The sequence below is a fragment of the Eptesicus fuscus genome, chromosome 2 (genome assembly GCF_027574615.1).
Source record: "Eptesicus fuscus isolate TK198812 chromosome 2, DD_ASM_mEF_20220401, whole genome shotgun sequence".
NCBI classification, from domain to species: Eukaryota; Metazoa; Chordata; class Mammalia; order Chiroptera; family Vespertilionidae; genus Eptesicus; species Eptesicus fuscus.
The window spans coordinates 84673258-84692154 of NC_072474.1; the positions used below are offsets into that span (position 1 = coordinate 84673258).

Below are 18897 nucleotides of genomic sequence, written 5' to 3' on the forward strand. Positions count from 1 at the left end.
CAAATTGAGTTCCTAAGTCAGAAGCAGTGCTATGTGGAATTCTATTCATGTGAATAAGGCATTATGCAAATTTGATGATGAAAAGCTTTGGTAAGCATGAGTTTTGTGATGGCCAACACACATTTTGGCAGAGAAAAATGAACTGGATGACAATGTCCTAAAAATCAAGGCAGATCTGCCCTCTGTCCTGCTCTTCCCCCTTTTCTAGACATGCTTCTTTGTTTCAAGATAGCGATTTTTGTTTATTTGAGGACAGATATTGTATGGGCCAGGAGACTTACTGAATGGGGTGAGTAGGGTTTTCCCCAGGCCCACATTCTGACATGTGTCTCTGTCAGAAAGAAAATAGCAGAGGACATTGAGGAGGAGGTCACACATACATTTGGAGACAAATGTTTGTCTGAAGTCAGCTTGACCTCAGCCCTAGCACTTACTTTCCTGAGCATTATGATTTTATGAAAAAAATGTTTATTATAATGGAGAAGTATATAAGTGTATTGCTTTACTTAAAAGCAATTTTTCTTCTGTTTGTTTAATATTGTATGATAACACCTTTGATATTGAATGTTAGTTTTCAATGTGGTGATACCTTTAATGTTTAGTACAAATACCAGATCCAATACTTAACCCTGCCTTGTATTTTCACAAGCACTTAAAGAGTTTCAAACTCACTCCACCCCTGAACATTTTAGGACTGAAATTAAAGGACCAAATCACAAGGGAGGGTATATCTGAGAGATACACTCCCAAACATCAGTCTAATGCCAGATGGTCGCTTGGTTTTCCGTGGAACAAAGACTCACCTCCTCTCGCTCCACTTTGGTTGACTGACTTTTTCACATTTCAGTAGCTTGTTTTGTGGTCAAATTCTCGTCACTCTTATGACCGTGGGATGAAGAAAGTTGAACTGTCCTTTAAATATACATATTCATGATTTTTTTCTGACAAATATTAATGAGGACCTACTTTATGCCAAAAATTAGGTAGGCAGCAAGCATCCCTCTGCTCTGGATGTTCTCCCAGCCTTAGTGGCCCAGCAGCATCACAAGAACTGGAAGAGAAAGCTAACTCCATGGTTCCTCTGCTCAATAGAATCCCAACATCACCCAAATCCCTCCTTCCGGTTTGGATGTTCTTTGAGGCACATCAAACAGCAGTCTTTTCTACCTCTCCTCACTTGCAGGGCTGAAAATGCCCTCTTGTGACTTTGCTCCTGGGGAATATGTTAGTTACCCACTGGGGAGCACAAGAGTCAAGAGTCATAACCAGAAAACCTGTGTTTGTTGTCAGATTCCAAGAGTGAGGACAATGCCAGAGGCAGGAAGCCAAACTAATGAGGTCAGGAGCTGAGTCAAGTGAAGAGCAAGAGTCCAACACCTTGCCTTGAATAGGCTACACCCAGCTGCCAGCTGCTGCTTACATAAATCACGGTATAATCGGCACCCCCTCGAGGTATGCAGTGCCCAACCCGTACAACCACACAGCCTTGCTGTGAGGCATGATGCTCTTTTGTCTTGGGCACTTCTGCCATGGATATGAAGGGGGGCATGACTTGCAGGATGGGGTAGACACACCAGCTTCTTCTTCATCTCTCCATTGTCTTTCATCAGAACCTTTCCATATCAACAGTCTTACCCCCCTCTCAGAACTATCATTGTGTTTGAATCCTAGGTTTTTTACAGAACCTAGTATTTGTCTCAGATTTTTTAAAAAGTTCACTTTTTCCTGGAAGAAAACAGTCTGTTCCTCCCACTGTGGAGCCATCAGCTGTCCTCAATGCCTGCTCCAGCCCATAGCTCACATCAGATTGGCCCTCAGTGATGGGCTTTCCTTTATGAGTGGTCTTCTCATCTGCTACACATTTGAAGTATTCAAACTAACTCCTGTTCATAGGGCCTATAGAATTTTTTATTTAATGTCAGCCCTCGGCTCCTAGTAATGCATTTTCCCCATGAGGAAATTTAACTCGGCATGCAATCAGATCCCTTGACCCTTTATTCAGGTCCTATAGGCTTGCTCACAGGGTAGGATTGCATTCCCCACCCCCTCTTAGAAGTTCCATGTGGCATGTGACTTGTTTGGTCAGTGAAATGTGAGTGGATATGACACTTTTGGGCAGACCAGGGCATGAGATGTCACACTTCTTTCTCCTGATGAAGTAGCTAAGAAGGCACGTGTCATGACGAAGCCTGCATTATCTCAGTCCCTGAATGACTATAATGAGTACAGCCTGCCTGACAACCCATGTTGGACATGTAACAGGAGAAGAAATAAACTTGGGTTGTGTTAAGAAACTGAAATTTTGAGGTTGCTTATTACTGTAGCATAACCTTACCTATCCTGACTAACATAAGGTCCCCAAATGTCTAGTACTGTGATAAGTTCATGCAACTCAGGCCATTGCATTGAGTTGGACTAAGTCAATGTGGTAGTCAGAAAACAGCTGATGTTAAGGTGGCAGTAAGTATCATCTCCTCAAGTCAGTGCTGAGATTCACCATCATGACTTCCACCATCTTGAAAGAGACCAACAGGCAGGTCCTGGATTCCATGATTGCCACAGCGATGTGACTGCAACAGGGGCGGAAAGAAGGTAAATGGCACACCAGATGGCAGTGCTGGTTTTTTAGAGAACAGCTGAACCCTTATCAAAGGGCTTCAGTGATTTACCTGAGCCAGGACTGTGGGCTCTGGCTCACTCTCTGGAATAGTAAGAGCAAACATCGTTTCTGAGTGCAGGGATGTAACAACAGTGCCCAAACTGGGAAGAGTGGCCATGCTCAGGGTTCCTGGTTTGTCGCTGGTCTCCATTGCTCCCAGCCTTCCTTTTCTGCTGGTCTCCAGACACAGGGGAAGGTGATCTCAGCCAGTGATGGGATTTTGAGATTTACGACTCTAACCAATGAGATCTATTTGGTTAAAATTAAGTTGGCAAATTTTATTTTAGAGCCCCACCCTCCTCAATTCTCAGCCTCTGAATACCCTCCACGATATTGAGGCACCTTCTGGAAAGGTTGGCTATCAAAAGGCTTCTCTTGAACTGTTGTTAGGTGATCAGTACTTCAACAAACAACATTTCAACCTGCCTTCACTGTTCGCCTCACATGAGAGGCACTGGGATAGAGAGGGGGCAGAATGTCCCTGACTTACAGCCCAGTGCTAGGCTGGCAAGCTCTGGTCCATGGCCACATCCAGGCTGCTGCAGGCTTTGTAAAGAGTTTCCTGGAACATTTATTGTCTGGGGCTGCCTTGGGGCTGTATCTGCCGAGGTGACCCTTTGCAAGGAGATCCTAGGTCCACAAGGCCCCAAATATCTACTCTCTGGCCCTTTTCAGAAAAATGCTGACCCCTGTCTAGTGGATTAGCCTTTTGGGGAGTTGCATGTTGGTAGCATTCTCTTAACAGCCAATTCTGAAGGACTCCAGGGAATTACAGAGGAAATTCAGGCAACAAGGAGCTATTTGGAGGGGAAGTCCTGTCTAGCTGTTGTCACATCATCCCCCATGGGCAGCTGCCACTGTCAGTCCAGGAAGTGGACAGTTGCACGGAAAAATGAGCATGGAGAAGGCGAGGCCACTCTGAGGGCTGTGGCTGGTCCCCACGGAGGAGATGACAGCAGTCTCTCCGCGAGGCTCCAGGAGGGCCCTGGGCTTTGGAGTGGCCAGCCCGGCTCTGTGCACAGACAGGAGCCTACTTCACCTTCATTGCTCCCTTGGGTTTTCTGATGACATCAGAGCAGTGTGAGCCCCAAAGAAAGTCTTCCCCGCTCTGTTCCCCACAGGCACAGACAGAGGGACGGAACAGGGAGCCTCCTAAGGTTCCATTGACTTATTAGCCAAGGAAAAACGGGAAAAGCCAAGAGTCAGCCCCAGGGCAGGAAGCTTTTCTGCTGTACTGGATCCATTTCCCATGCAGCAGGAGGGCCGTCTCCCAGGAAGCACCCAGAGTGTCCTTGGGGGAGAAGGGTCCCACCCACAATAACAGAGCCAACGGTCTTCTAAGAACTCGAGGACTTGGCCTGTACTCCTCAAATGGAAGAGAGAATGACACCTAGTCCGCCCACTGGATGTGGGCCTCCCAGCTGGAAACTGGGGACACACTTCCCAGGGAGCCAGCGGGCTCAGCCTCAAGGTGGTGCCACCTCCCAAGGCCACGGATGACACCTCGGGCAGAGTGGGGCTGAGGAGGAAGCTTTCTGACAGTGCTCACCTCAGGGCCTCAGGGCCCTTCTTTCTCCTTGGGCATTGCCACGGAAACAGCCATCTCAGCAAACCCAGGCGGAGTGTCTGAGGAGCAAGGCGGTGTCCCCACAGGGGCACAAGAGGTACAAAGAGGTCTAGGATGTGGTCGCATGGCCCTGAGAACCAGGAAGCAGAGACAGAAAGTAAACAAACTCTAAAGCAAGATGGATAGCGTGAAGTCTATAAAAGAAATTAAGTCCTGGACTTTGCAGAAAGATACTTCTAGGTTTCAATCACAATTCTGCCACTTCCTAGCTATGTGATTCTAGTTATGTTCATTCGATGAACATTAATTGATTCATTCGATGAACATTAATTGAAGGTCTACTATATACCAAGTATACTGAAGGGCCAAGGATAGAGACAGGCCCAACTTAGAGGAGGTGACCTTCCTCGCTTCCTAGAATGTACACAATCTATTGGAAGGAGACAGACAATAAGCATGAAAACAAGTAAATAAAAAATAATTTCAAAAAGCAATGGGAGCTGTGAAGAAAATAGAGTGATGTATGCAAGTGACTCTGAAACAGTGGACCTTTAAGAATCAGTGGTCAAGGGAGGCTTCTTGGAGGAGGTGACATTTGAACCGAGACCTAAGGAAAGAGGCAGCCAGGTGACAATCTGGAGGAAGAGGATTCTAAGAAGAAAGTGTTGGTGCAAAGGTCTGCTCATATGAGCCTCTGAGTTTCATCTTCTTGGTCTATAAAATGGAGATGATTTACTTAATGGAATTGTTGTAAGCAGGTGTCCTCAAACTACGGCCCGCGGGCCACATGTGGGTGTTTTTGCCGTTTTGTTTTTTTACTTCAAAATAAGATATGTGCAGTGTGCATAGGAATTTGTTCACAGTTTTTTTTTAAACTATAGTCCGGCCCTCCAGCGGTCTGAGGGACAGTGAACTGGCCCCCTGTTTAAAAAGTTTGAGGACCCCTGGTTGTAAAGGTTCAGTGTACACTGTATTGAAAGTATTTAGCTCAAAGCCTATCACTAGGTAAGTATTCTTTAATATTACCAAGTACATCAACACAAGGAGTTCATTCTGATGGGTGTGGGGTGAGTGCTGATTGGTGAAGGGCTAGCATTTGACTCAGGTCTAGCAGAATGGGAAAGGTTTGGGTAAACAGATAATAGGTCACATTTCTCTGCCGTTGGTTCCTGTAGCTCCCAGTAGTTTCCCTTTCAGAAGCCTAGTCACACTTCATTAGAATAACATGCGTATTTTTCTCTCCTCTAATCTGTAAATTATACTAAGGCAGAGACTTCCTGTTTTTTTCACCATTCAGCTCTCGTGCTTAAGTGAGATAATGCATGCCAAGCACTTAGAACAGTCTTTTGTGCACGGAGGAATGAATGACGGTGGGAGGACTTTGAGGTGTTAAGTACAGCATGACGTTGAGTCTGCTTGTTTGGAAACTGGTAACAGACCAGCAAAGTAAGAACCTAGGACTCAAAAAGACTGACCCTCCCCCAAGTAAGAGAGAATTCTTCCTGCCTAATTTCTTGCAAACTAGGACATTGGCTTTTTTCCTGCCTTCAGACTCCAACCGAAACATCGGCTCTTCCTGAAGCCTCAAGCTGGCCAGTCTTCTGATGGAACTACACCAGCAGCTCTCTTGGGTCTCCACTTGCTGACTCACCTGCAGATATTGGGACTTGCCAGCCTCCATAACCACGTGAGCCAATTCCTTATAATAATCTCTCTCTCTCTCTCTCTCTCTCTCTCTCTCTCTCTCTCTACACCACACACACACACACACACACACACACACACACACACACACACGTATATGTTCTGTTTCCCTAGATAACCCTGACTAACATAAGGGCCTATCCAAAGGGATTCATTTTAATTTAATCATCTATTTAAAGGCACTATTTCCAAATATAGCCACATTCTAAGGTATTGGGATTAAGACTTCAAAATAGGATTTTTGAGGGGTAGGGGAGACACAATTTAATCCATAACAATGAGCAAAGAATCCTTTGTTTATGCCATCGTTACTTGTGGCTGAGATTCAAGGTGTAGATTCACATACCCCGGTGTAGATTTACAAACCAAGTCTGATGTTCTACAATAAGGTGTCTTCCTGTATTTCCTTGGTAGCATGTTACAATTTCTTCCTTCTTAGAAGAGTCATTTAATGGTTAGAATGTGGGCTTGGCAGAAAGCAGGTGTCAAAGGGTGTCGGTTTGATGACTAACTTTTGGGGCATCACCCAACCATGCTTCAATTTGCCCATTTCCGGCTAAGATTAAAACACCACCATGCACCCTTGAGGAGAAATATGGAGTCATCATCTGAGCTTTGGGGTAGGGGAGAGGAGGTTCAGCAGCCCAACTTAGTGAAACGTGACTTCCAGCCAATGTCACCTGCTAATCTGAATGCATTAATGCAGCAATAACTGGGCCGTATTCGGCAAGCATTACTTTCTTTCACTATATCAATCAAGCTTTCTGACTGTTTCAGAATAAACATGCCATCCTCAGATTGCTGAATCCCTGCACTGGCAGCTGGGTCTTGAATGGATCTGGAAAGCTCCAGAGAGGAGGCTGTGTTGCCCAGTGGCGGGACTCATTCCTGAGCATGGAAGCCCAGGCAACTGCGTGGGACCTCATTGAGCCCAACCACGTTGTAAAGGATGAGAGGAAGTCGAGCTTTGATTCTGGCTGAGGTCCAAGGAGAGGTCACTCTGGGAGCATCCTCCAGTGCTCCTGCCTTCTTCTGGAGCCTCGGCCCTGACAGCAGGTGGAGAACACCCCGGCAGCTACGCTCCCCAGATGAACTGCTGCTCCCCACGCCTTGCTCAGGGGGCCTCGCGGTGTCCCTGGAGTGAGGGATGATGACAGAGACTATTTCAGAGATTCACAGGCCAGACTGCTAATAAACCTCACAGGAAACGCCTAACAGACTCTTACAAGCGAGAAAACAGGAAAAGCGAAGAGAGAGAGAGCCCTCAAGCCAGTGAGCAAGAGATGCTTTCCTTTTCCCTGCCTGCAGGAGGGGCAGAGGAAGAAAGAAATCGCCTAGAATGGTGATGAAGGAAGTCGGGAAAGCCAGGATGAGTTATGCTAGGAAGAGTGTGGGATGGTTCTCCAAATAAGATAGCTAACAAGTTGGTGGGACTTTAGATGTTTCATTCTAGGGTCTGGATAATGCTTTTAGTAAAATAATGGAGGTCAGCATTGCAGTCTCCCATCTCCTCTCTCTCCTTGGGCCACTCTGCTGTTAACCAGCACCTCCTCTAGGCCAGGCCCTGTGCCCCACACTGGGGGGCGAAGTAGGTCTAGTTCCTGCCCCCCCCCACCCCACCCCCTGTTCTGTTCCTGTCCTTTCTCCTCTCTCTCTTCTTTTCCCTCTGTCTCTGTCTCAGCTCCTCCTCTTTCTTCTCTCCCCCTCTCTTCTCCTCCCTATACCTAGGTTCTAACTAACTTTGAAATTAATGTTCTGTTCAGTGGAACCATTGCTTGCTAGCCATTTCCTAATTAATTTTCCAAATAAGCAGTTCAGGACTGAGTTCCACATCTTTTCTCACGTTGGTTGTTATGTGAAGACATAAGGGTCGCCCACCCCACCCCACCCTGGGGTGCCTCTCTCAATCTCTCCATGTTTGCTGCCTCGCACCCTCACGCCCCATGAGCTGCTTATCTATCCACAAGCTTAGAATGTCAGCACCTAGAAAGCTTCTTTAGATTTCTCTCCTCTTCCCGTCTGTCCTTATCCTGTCAGTCAGGATGAAAGAAATTAAGTTGTGTAAGTCTGTGCATTTCTCTGCGATCCCAGCTCCTGGGCCTCGGAGCTGCCGCATCACCTGGGTGTGAGTTCAGACATGAAAAGCTGCAGGAGTTCTGGGAAACAGGTAACCCCGTGTCCTCCAAGTGTCAGCTTTCTAGACCATAACTTAGAAAGCAGAAAGGAAGCTGTGAATCAAAGCTCCAAGGAGACTGCTCGCAGGCATGGTGGCAACGAACCAGAGCCCCATGCATGATGAGATCCCTGGGCCGCCTTCCACTTTCAGGAGCTGCATATGGTGTGCAGGTCGCGCTGTGAACACACGGGCAGAAGGGCTGCTCTCGTCTGCTCTCCAAGGCGCCGAGCCATATGCTCTGTGCAGACCGGTGCCTGCCCCATGGATGGGGGTCTTTTTGTTATGTACTTGCCATGTTCTTGGCCCTAGGGCTGCAACCTGCTTAGAGGGGACATCGTTTTCACATTCTCACAGATGCACGGTACATGCCTGTGATGGTTAGATACATCAATGACAAAATAACTTTTTTAAAGTAAGTGTTTTAAAAAAAATTTAGGGTATGTCTTAGAATTATTGTAAATTCAGTATCATCGCTCATTCCTTTCAAATGTGAAGAGTATATAATAACTAATGATGTATAATTATATAACATCTAATAATATACACTGAGTGGCCAGATTATTATGATCTCTGAATGCATAATAATCTGGCCACTCAGTGTATATCCTATATAATAAAAGGCTAATATGCAAATTGTCCCCTCAACCAGGAGTTTGAACAGCAGGCAGGCCAGCCAACCGCCCATGTCCCCTCCCCCTGGCCAGGCTAGCCAGACCCCACCCATGCACGAATTCATGCACTAAGCCTCTAATATATATATATATATATATATATATATATATATATATATATACACACACACACACACACACTGAATGGCCAGATTATTATGTGTTCAGAGATCATAGTAATCTGGCCACTCAGTGTATATATACTATGTAACATATAATTATTAAAACATAATAGTGTAATAATATAAAAATATAAGAATGATTACTCCCATTTATGTGAAACTCCTGGGTGCCTGGTACTGTACTGCACTGGGTGCCTATATATTTTGTTTGCAATTCTTCCTTCCCTGTCTGCCTTTGTGGTTCACTGTGGGTGGAGTATTCTTCCTGCTCCCTTGACTTTGGCCTTGGCCATGTGGTGTTTTGGCCAATAGGACATGGGCAAGAGTAACAATGTGCCAGTTATAATCGCCGTAAACAGACCCATGAACGTGAAATAGATGTTAAGTCATGGAGAACTGGGGATTGGCTGCTAGGTGGCATTATCATGGTAACAGCGGATGCCTACAGTACCTGACTTTTTAAAAACAATTCTCACAATCACTCTTTTAGGGGTGTCCACTTCACATAAAGAAAAATCCAGGCTCTGAGAAGTTCAATGACTTGAGTGAATAATTATTGCGGCCAGTATTAACATCCAGGTCTGCTCGATTCCAACGCCTGTTCTCCTGTTCACCTCCCTTGCGTTTGTCTAGAATACTGAAGCTATGTTGCCGACAGGTCCTTAACTAGCAAAAGCAACACTATTATGGTGAGTACATTTGTGTTCTACTTATGAAGGCAGGGAAAGGAACCAATGAATTTTTGTTTTGCAAGGCTGCATTCAAAGTTATCCTTCTGCTCAACTGTCAGTTCCACATAACGTTCTTTAAAACAGAACCCATCCTTGGCTTTTTCTTCCACTCACCTCAAACTTCCTGTTATTTAAAGTTTTAAGGTTTTAAATATGATTCCTATTTCTCCAGGCTGAGATGACCTGAGGCTGGGGGAAGTGGAACGTGGCATCTTGTTTGTTGTAAGTGCAGTAAGCCAGAGCCACAGGCAGGTCATTGAACTGAAGAATGACTTCTCTCTTCTGGTAGCACTTGGGGCAGGAAAAGCAAAGACACAACAAAAAACCTTTGACATATTGCTAAGTGAAAAAGGCAAGGTATAGAACAATGTGCATTGTACATTATTGTGTACTTAAGAAGCATATACACAGCTGTTTATATCTACAGAGGATGTCTCTGGAAGTCTAGCAACTGGTAATGATCATTATCTCTGATAAAGGAACTTGGTGGCTGGTTGGGGAAGGGGTGTAAGATAATTATTTTTCACTGAATACTCCTTTAGACCTTTCTAACTTGGTGTGCACGCTCGTATTACTACTCAAAATAGTGCACACATTTTTTAAAGGAAGAAAGTGCACCTTCTCTCGCTTACCCCTGTTTTCACCACAGTTGGATTATAGCTCGGAGGTCTCAGGTTCCTTTTTAAAGAGACTAGGAAGGAGGAGCTGGCCCAAGAGGAGGCACGTTCGCTTCCTCTCAATAGCTAAGGTGCTGTGTAAAGGCCTTCAAAGTCTCCACAGACAGCAGGTTCGCCATGAGGAAGCATGAACTGGAGGGAACCCACTGGTTTCCCCAAGAGAAAGTGATCAGCTGTTTGCATAAAAACCAGACCAAAAAACTGTCCTTTGATCTTGCTCCGAGCTACATTACAGAACATCCCCAAAGTCAAAGTCCTTAGGTTTCCACCTGCAAGCCAAGGATGTTTTTCTGTTCAATCCTAAGCATCTCACTACAGTTTATTAATTGTTTCAACAAACAGACATCTATGTCCATTCACTTAAAGAAAAAAAAAAAGGCAGGGTAAATAAATCAACTCTCAAATCATGTCCCCCGGCAAACACCAGCTGCACCGGAAAGGGAAGGCAGCGTAAGCTGCTCGCAGGCTCTCGCCGCAGGGCCGTCCGTCCACAGGCCCAGGGCCTGTTAATGTGTCCGACAGCCCACAGGAAAGAACCCCAGCGGAAAGCAAGACGGCAGAACAATTGTGTGAACTTACCTCCCTTTCTTACGCTGCAAACATCTGGTCCCTGCATGTGTCATTACTTTTATTCAAACCTGCTCTGGGGTTATTGATAAAGAAAATCTGCACCTGGGTGAGGAGGGGTCGTGGACAAACTACCTCTTCATTAAAGAACAGTTTGCACAGACTCACTTTTGGCAGCAATGTAACAGAGCAGGTTGGTTAAAAGCCATGTTTCTGAAATTGCCCAGCTATGTCTCTGCCAACTCCTTATGAAGAGATTAAAACAAAAGCTGGAAGCAAAGAGACAGTAAGGAAAGCCCTTACGATTAGGGCTGCAGAAAAGAACAAAACGCGCATGATGCCACCCTGGTCCTGGCTAACCATAGAGAAAACCTCTGCTGTTTACCATAATGCATTTATAAACACAGATGTCAGGGACGACACGTTTATTTTTGTAGTTCCGCCTCTTACATTTCCCCAGTTGATTCTTTTGCTTATCTTCTTCTACGTCAGAACAGCCAAACAGGATTCAAGTGATGCATTTGGATGGCTTGCTTCCCTGAATTGTGTTTCTATTCATTAATAGGACAGACACTTATTCCTCCGAAGAAGGCAGTTTTATAATTGTCACAACTGTCCTTATTTCATTTCCTTGGGATACTTTAAACAACAGCCTGGGCTTGTTTTAATAGCAATTAAAAATTAGTTAGGTAGAAATGTTGCCTGGAACTCAGCTATTAAGTTTCTGTGCTTGTCATATTTTGACTCTATGACTAATTTAAATGTAAATAGAGCCGCTTTAATTTTGTTGGGCTCCAAAGTTAAGTTGCAGGCAGATCTAAGCAGTGAGGACTGTCTGCTTGGTGTATAGGGGTGATCTTTCCTTTCTCTTCCTCTTTCTTATTAGTACCTGAGCCCAGGATGACTGGGGAGGGGGTGGGGGGGGGGCGTGGTGAGCACAGAAAGTGAAGGGAAATGAAAGTGTTCCTGAGCCAAGGCCACCAAAGGAAGTTCAAAAGGGTTGAATGCAAAGTCTTGCATTTAATCTGGAAAAAGGGAATCCATTGCACAATTTTAGACGAAAGTAGACTGAATCACAAGCAATATACATGCAAGAAACTTGGGAGATTTGAGAGTTTAGTTAACTGCAAGCTTAATAAATTAAAAATCTTGTAGGACTTATTCTATCTAATAAAGAGGAAATATGTAAATTGACCATCACACCATAACAAGATGGCTGCACCCACAGTGGAGGCAGTGATTCCATAACACAAGATGGCTGCGCCCACAGCAGAGGCTGAGTTCCCGTAATAAGCCTTAAGGAGCAATTAGCAGGGATCTGAATCTGCGTGGCACTGAGCTGGGGCAGGGGACCTGAGGCTGTGCCCCCCACCCAGCAGGGCTTGACAGGGGACCTCAGGCTGCACTCCCGGCCCTGGCACCAGGCTGGAGGACCTCAGGCTGTGCACCCTGCCCCGGCACCGGGCCAGGCGACCTGAGGCCATGCCCCCCCACCCGGTGGGGCTTGACAGGCAGGGGTGGGGCCATCCAGGTCTGGATCTAGCCCAATAGAGGTGGGGCCGGCCAGGTCTGGGTCTCTCAATTTCGAAGCGCATGTGGGTGGGTGGGAACTTGACTCTGGTTCCTGTGGTGCGCCCCAGACTCTGACAGGAGGAAGATTTTCATATACATTTTACTAATTTTCTTCCATCTCTGACACTTCCATTATAGAGAAAGGGCAAATAGCAATATTAAAATATTTCCTTTAATTAGTTCCCTTTTAATGTGCATGAATTTCATGCACCGGGTCACTAATAATAACAAGAACTGTTCTAAATACTTTATAAATATTAACTCTTTTCATTTTCACAGCAACTTAAGGAGGCAAACACTATCACTATGCCCAATTATCAGATGAGAAATTGAGACATAAAGAGAATAAATAACTTGCAAATATTTAAATAGCTAGAAAATGCCAGAGCCATAATTCAAATTCAGAGAGGCTGGCTCCAGAGTCCATGCTCTTAATATGGTACCTTGATATAAGCCAGTACTGGGATATAGCTGCTAAGAAACAGACATGGAGTTGGTTCCATTTAATGTTGTCACTGGTTGAAACTCATTACAATGAGTATCATGAAGATCAACATCTCAGTGAAAAGAAAAGTAGATGTTCAAAGTCTATGCTAATTGTTTCTAATACAATGTGCAAAATGAATTTATAGAACTGTCAAAATAATTAATATTATCCTTATAAATTTGATATGATGATGCTACACCCATAATTTTGTTATTGTTCTTATGAAAACAATATCAACTGGGAATAAAAGGGTAATATTTCAAGTCAAATTAACCTTCTGTGTCTTCTTTTTTAAAAGTATGTCTTTATTGATTTCAGAGAGAGTAAGGGAGAGGGAGAGAGAAATAGAATTGGATTTAACCAGGGTTAGAATTTCACCAAGTTGGTAAAATGAAATAAGACAGAGGGTCAAGAGATAGAGTATCTATGCAAGGAAGTTATTCTAATCATTGATCATGGAATTTAAGCTGGGTTAGGAGGGAAGTGAGGGCATGGCAGAGGTAAAGGACAGTGAAAATGTGGTAGAGCCAGTGTATTTTAGATTCCTGTGGGTTGAAGGGTTGTGGCGGGGGGGGGGGGGTATTAGAAGGAAAGAGCTAGAAATATAGGATATGATAGTAGAATAGTGGATTACTAGAACTGAGATCATGTGGCATTTCAATTATTGGGAATGATAAGGGCTAGGGTATAATCATGGGAGTGAACAGATAAAGTGAGTGGAGGATCCTAGTATGTGAGGGGAGTGAACAGATAAAATGAATGGAAAATCAGAGTATGTGAGGGGAAGAGGCTAAGAAGCTGAGAAGCCAAGATAGAAGATGGTTCACCTCCCTGAATGTTGAACCCATGAATTACTATGCTGAGAGTAATGCTGGAGAGAGAGACTGTGAGCCAGACGCCAAAGTCTTCAGGGAATGAAGGGAGTGATGTCAGGTTGGTTCATGAACATGATAAGGAAGGGTAGTGAGTGATGTGATACAAAGACATACAGTTTAAAGCTGGTGTGAGGGTGGACAAGAGAAGGAGAATGGTCTAGAAGCAAAAACCAGGGGCAAAAATCATGCCACAGTGAGGCAGGAGGAGGGCCAAGGTGTGGTGCCCCAGGGCCTCCCATTTGTGCAGAAGATCCAGATACATCTGTAGGCTGAGAGACTGGTGGGAGAGAGGAGGCCTGGGTCAGTGTGAAGAGGGACTTCATCACAATGTAAGAAATACTAAGTGACCATGTGGGCCCCTGTGCCTGATATCCAGTGACACTCTGGGACCAAGGACACCTAAAAAGAACCCGTAAGAATCAAGGCAACTACCCATAAGCCAAAGGCTCCTCCTTCTGCCCACAGGAACCTAAAGGATATGAAGCTGCACTTGGATGTAATCTTGTCCAAGGGGTGGGAGATGGCGGGGGGCAGGGGTGGAGGGGCTGAAAGGCAGGGAAACCAGCCATGAAAGTTTCTAGGAGGAATTCCTGGAGATTCAGAACTGCTCAGAGCAGGAGAGCAGCACTAGGGCCTTGGGCCTTGTTTTTTTTGCTTCATTTGTTGGTAAAACGATAAAAATAATAATTTTTTGAAAAGTGGTTTTGATCTCTATTTATCTACCTCCTCTTAACCCCCTCACCCAAAGAATAGTGTAGTGAGCTACAAAGTTTTCAGGAGCAGATGACTTTAAAAATACTTTCACTTTAAACATAATTGAAATAATACATGTTATTGTAGAAAACTTAGAACTTAAAAATAAACGTAAAGAAGAAAATGAAAGTTATACATTACCCCTCCACCTAGTGATAACCACCCTCAATATTTAGGTGTCTAGTCATCTATACATGCATTGTACAAAAATGGGATCTTACTAGTTAAGTAGTTTTATAATTTTCAATTTTAATTGAATGATCAGCATGGGCAGTTTTCCTGCTAATTAATATTCTTATACATAAACTTAACAACTACATAGGATTTTATTCCATAAATGCACAATTATTCATCCAATATTGTTAGAGAAAATTTAAATTGTTTCAATTTTTCACTATTAGAAACAATAGCAGGATAAATACCATTTTAGCTATATCTTTGTACAAAATCATGACTATTTATTTCCTATGATAATAAGATCCTATAATTGGGTCAATTGTACCCTAGATGGATCAAAGGGAATGCAAAATTTTAAGGCTTTTGATACACAGCGCCAAACTGTCCTCCAGAAATGTTCCACCTGATTACCTTCCTCTCAGCAGGATGTGACAATGCCATCTCCCCACCATCTCTCTTACTGTTATCATTAAAAGGTCTTTACCTTGGGTGACTCCTTGAGATTTCTTCTGACCCTTAATTTGTGTTTTCATTGTGAGATGGAGACTGTTTCTATTTGACTTTTTCTCTTGCATAAGAGGACTGATTAACCTCTGGTAAGAGGGCTTGGACTGCCATGTTTAAGCCACCGGAAGGCCTGGACTCATAACAGCATCTAGAGGCCAAAATGGTTTCAAGTCAAAAAGTTCTAGACTGGGGGCCATTTGTCTTGTCCTTGGGTGTTACTCATCTCCCTGGGCTCACGGCTGCTCATCTGTCTTCCTTCCGGCTCTTGGTTTCTATGATCCTTTGTCTCCTGTTTCAGGGAACATTCCCGCCAGTGCATCTTCAGTAACTGTGGACAGGAAGATCAGTCCAAAGTCAAGTGTATTTGGACAGAATTCTTCTGCCTCATAATCCTTCCCTTGCAAACGTAAATCCTTAATAGAAATTTGAGTTCTATCTTTTGCCTTTGTTCAGGTTCATTAAACTTAAATAATATTAGTTGAGCAACTACATGGTTCGTGGCGACACACCAGGCATGACAGAAAGCTACATCCGTTCTTCCTGGTCAGGCTTCTTCTTTTCCTTCTCTGTAGTAAACGCTCGGTCCCCACCGATGTTTCCTTCCTGGTCTCTTCCCTGGAGGATTCAAAATATCATGACTGTCATCACCTTCCTGCCTCCGCTGCAGCGTGACTCACTGGCTGGTTCTAAGGCCGATTATTTGACTGTGAGGTCACAGTAAACAAGAACCCTGATAACGTGGGTGAGAGGTTCCTTCTTTGACAGCCCCTGTTACATAAGACATATTGTTTTGACCATGAGCTCACCTTGAAAACAATGGCTTGTGGTGAAAAAAATAAAATGACTAGGAAGAATGGGGTCCACCTGAATAAATGAAGTGATGTTTGGGAACTTTCAGGTTTATACGTCATGTGCTCTGAAAGTTGAGTCGTGTTTTCTCTTTTGCTCTGAGCTCATTTGAGAGTCTTGTGAGCAGGACAACAATGAGTTTAACTGGAGAGGGAAAAAGTCTTGGCTTTGAGCAGATTTTCAGCCCTTCGGTGGGGATTGGGGAACAAAAGTCTGAGTCCTAACAATAGAAAAAAGAGTCTGGTGCTTGATGCAGGGCTAGGATTACAGCTTGTGGGGAAATCACCTGTCTTTTCATGTGCTGTTTATCCGTTCAGACATGTGTACATGAACACGCTGACACATGTACAGAAACATGCCCAAATAATGCCACAGTATTTCAGCAGAAACATATGGAGAGACAAACACACACATACACGTTTGTTTGTTTTTTAAATGCACATTGCATCTGCAAAGTTGCATAATCTTGTCCTAGAGAGAGGAGTGTGGAGATTGCAGACTAACTCTCTCCTCTGCATATTTGAAGCACAAGCCAATGGCTGTCGTTAGCACTGAGCGGAGGAGCCCGTGCCAAAGGGTGACAGAATAGGAAAGTAATCCCCAGTGTCAGCTGCCGGGTGTGATGCCACGGAGATGCATGCCCTCTGCGCCTGCCAGGCCCGTCTCTCTGTTCTGGAAAGTGGAATCCAATGATAAATGTCAATACACTTACGTTGCCACATGGAAGTGAGTTGTAGCTGTCTGGATCAAAAGCAGAAGTGGCAGATCTCAAGATGTGGGTGCCAGATGGCACTTAGGAGCCGGCACGTGGGACGGCTGCTGAGTGAGGTTTATTAGCACAGACAAGTGGCCTGGCACCACTGGTGCCACCTCGCTCCCTCTGGGGGTTCCCTCTAGAGCACAGCATCCAATTTGCTTTTAGATTAGATGCCCATTAAGCACACAGCCTCCCCTCCCTTCTTTAATGGACTTGTTGGGCTGTGTTTGGAGGGGCCTTGGCTAAGGGGTGCCCCCAAAATCTGTAAAAGCGAGGAGAGTGGTGCAGGAGTGAAGCCTTGTCATAGAAAAACTATCCCACCAACAAGGCAAAAGGGATTTTTATTTATTTTTTAAAGATATATTTTTATTGATTTCAGAGAGGAAGGGAGAGGGAGAGAGAGAGAGAAACATCAATGATGAGAGAGAATCATTGATCGGCTGCCTCCTGCACGCCCCTACTGGTGACCTCCTGGTTCATAGGTCGACACTCAACCACTATTTCTTTCCGTGTAATCGAGCTTGAGTGGCGATGAGATGTTACCTGCATCATCTTCCCACTGTATTGCAAGCTTGTGTTTGGGAAAGTGTTGAGTAGTTCCACAGCCAAAGAGTCTCACTTTCCTTTTTCTATACGGGGGAGGGGGATATACCTTTCAACATTAAAACCTTACATTTGCATTTTGTAGCTTTACAGTTTATTAAGCACTTTCACGTGTTTTCATTTCTCCTGTCAACTGCATGTCTGTCAGCTCTATTTTGTTGATGCAGAAATGGAAACTCTGAGAAGAGTGGCCCTGCTTCTGGTCACACCGCTGGTGAGCCCCTGCCCTGAAGTCCAGCCTGGGCCTGACCCTCCCCCACCAACTACCCGCCGTCTTAGTCCACTCGGGCTGCTATAACAAAATGCTGCAGCCTGGAGGGCTTATAAATAACAGAAATTTATTTCTCACAATTCTGGAGGCCGAGAGTCTGAGATCAGGGTCAGATAAGGGCCCTCTTTGGGGTGCAGACTTCTCATTGTAACCTCACATGGAGCTCTGGGGTGCCTCTTTTATGAGGGCACTAACCCCATTGACCCTAATAACCTCATGACCTAATAACCTCCCAAAGGGCCCACCTCCTAATACCATTACACTGGGGATTAGGATTTCAACACATGGATTCGGGTGGGGGATACAAACATTCAGACCATAGCACCTACCATGTGATATGTGCTTTTGACTCTTTCAACAGGTCTCTAGTGTAGGCATCATTGTTGTCAAACACAGATGACAAAATCAAGGCTTAGAGGGGCCAAATTCCTTGCTTGGTGTCACATAGTTGTTATATGGCTAAGCTAGGATTTGAACCTATGTCTGCTTTGACACCTACACCTTTCCACTCTAATAATTAACAATAGCTAACAATTAATGAGCACTGATTGTTTTCCAGGGTCTGTTCTAAATGCTTAATCTGTATTATAACAAGACTGTGAGGTAGGTGTTGCTAACATCCCCACTTTACAGATGGAGAAATTGAGGCAGAGAAAAGTTACGTGACTTGCTCAAGACTTCACAGCTGGAGATGGGCAGACCTAGGCTTTGTATTCAAGCAGTTTAATCCAGGACTCACATTTTTAAATCACCACGATGTATCACTCCAGCACTATGCCAGCTTGCGTACTTCAGGGCAATAGGTGTGGTTTAAAAAGGTTTCAGGTAAACCCGTTTCTTCAGGATTTTTGGAGCCATCCCTCACTCTCTCTAGAGTTAATTTGAACTCCTGTATTAGTTCTGGAACCACCTCAACCCTCCAGGGTCTGTTTGGGACCAGAAACCACTAGGGTCTTGCTACTGAAGATGTCACTGCTGAGGAGCAGCCTCAGTGGGGACTTGGGAGCTCCTGAGAAACGCAGAATCTCTGCGCCAGAGCTGCTGAATCTGAGTCTGCGCCATTGGCAAAATCCTCAGGATGCACATTGAAGTCTTAGAAGCAATAGTCAAAAAGGGAACTAGAGCCTTGAAGGGCATACAAGGTAGTTCTAAACCGCAACCACGTGTTGGGA

General features: G+C 44.7%; 1 long non-coding RNA gene across 1 annotated transcript; it reads right to left on the bottom strand.

Annotated features, from left to right (window-relative positions):
- Window positions 1-2362: 2362 nt before the first annotated feature.
- Window positions 2363-15838, bottom strand: LOC114231024 (uncharacterized). The gene is made up of 4 exons (XR_003616999.2): window positions 15223-15838; window positions 9745-9921; window positions 4209-4356; window positions 2363-2570 (listed from the first exon to the last, which is right to left on the bottom strand). It is a non-coding gene; the product is annotated as an uncharacterized LOC114231024 (long non-coding RNA).
- Window positions 15839-18897: the final 3059 nt, after the last annotated feature.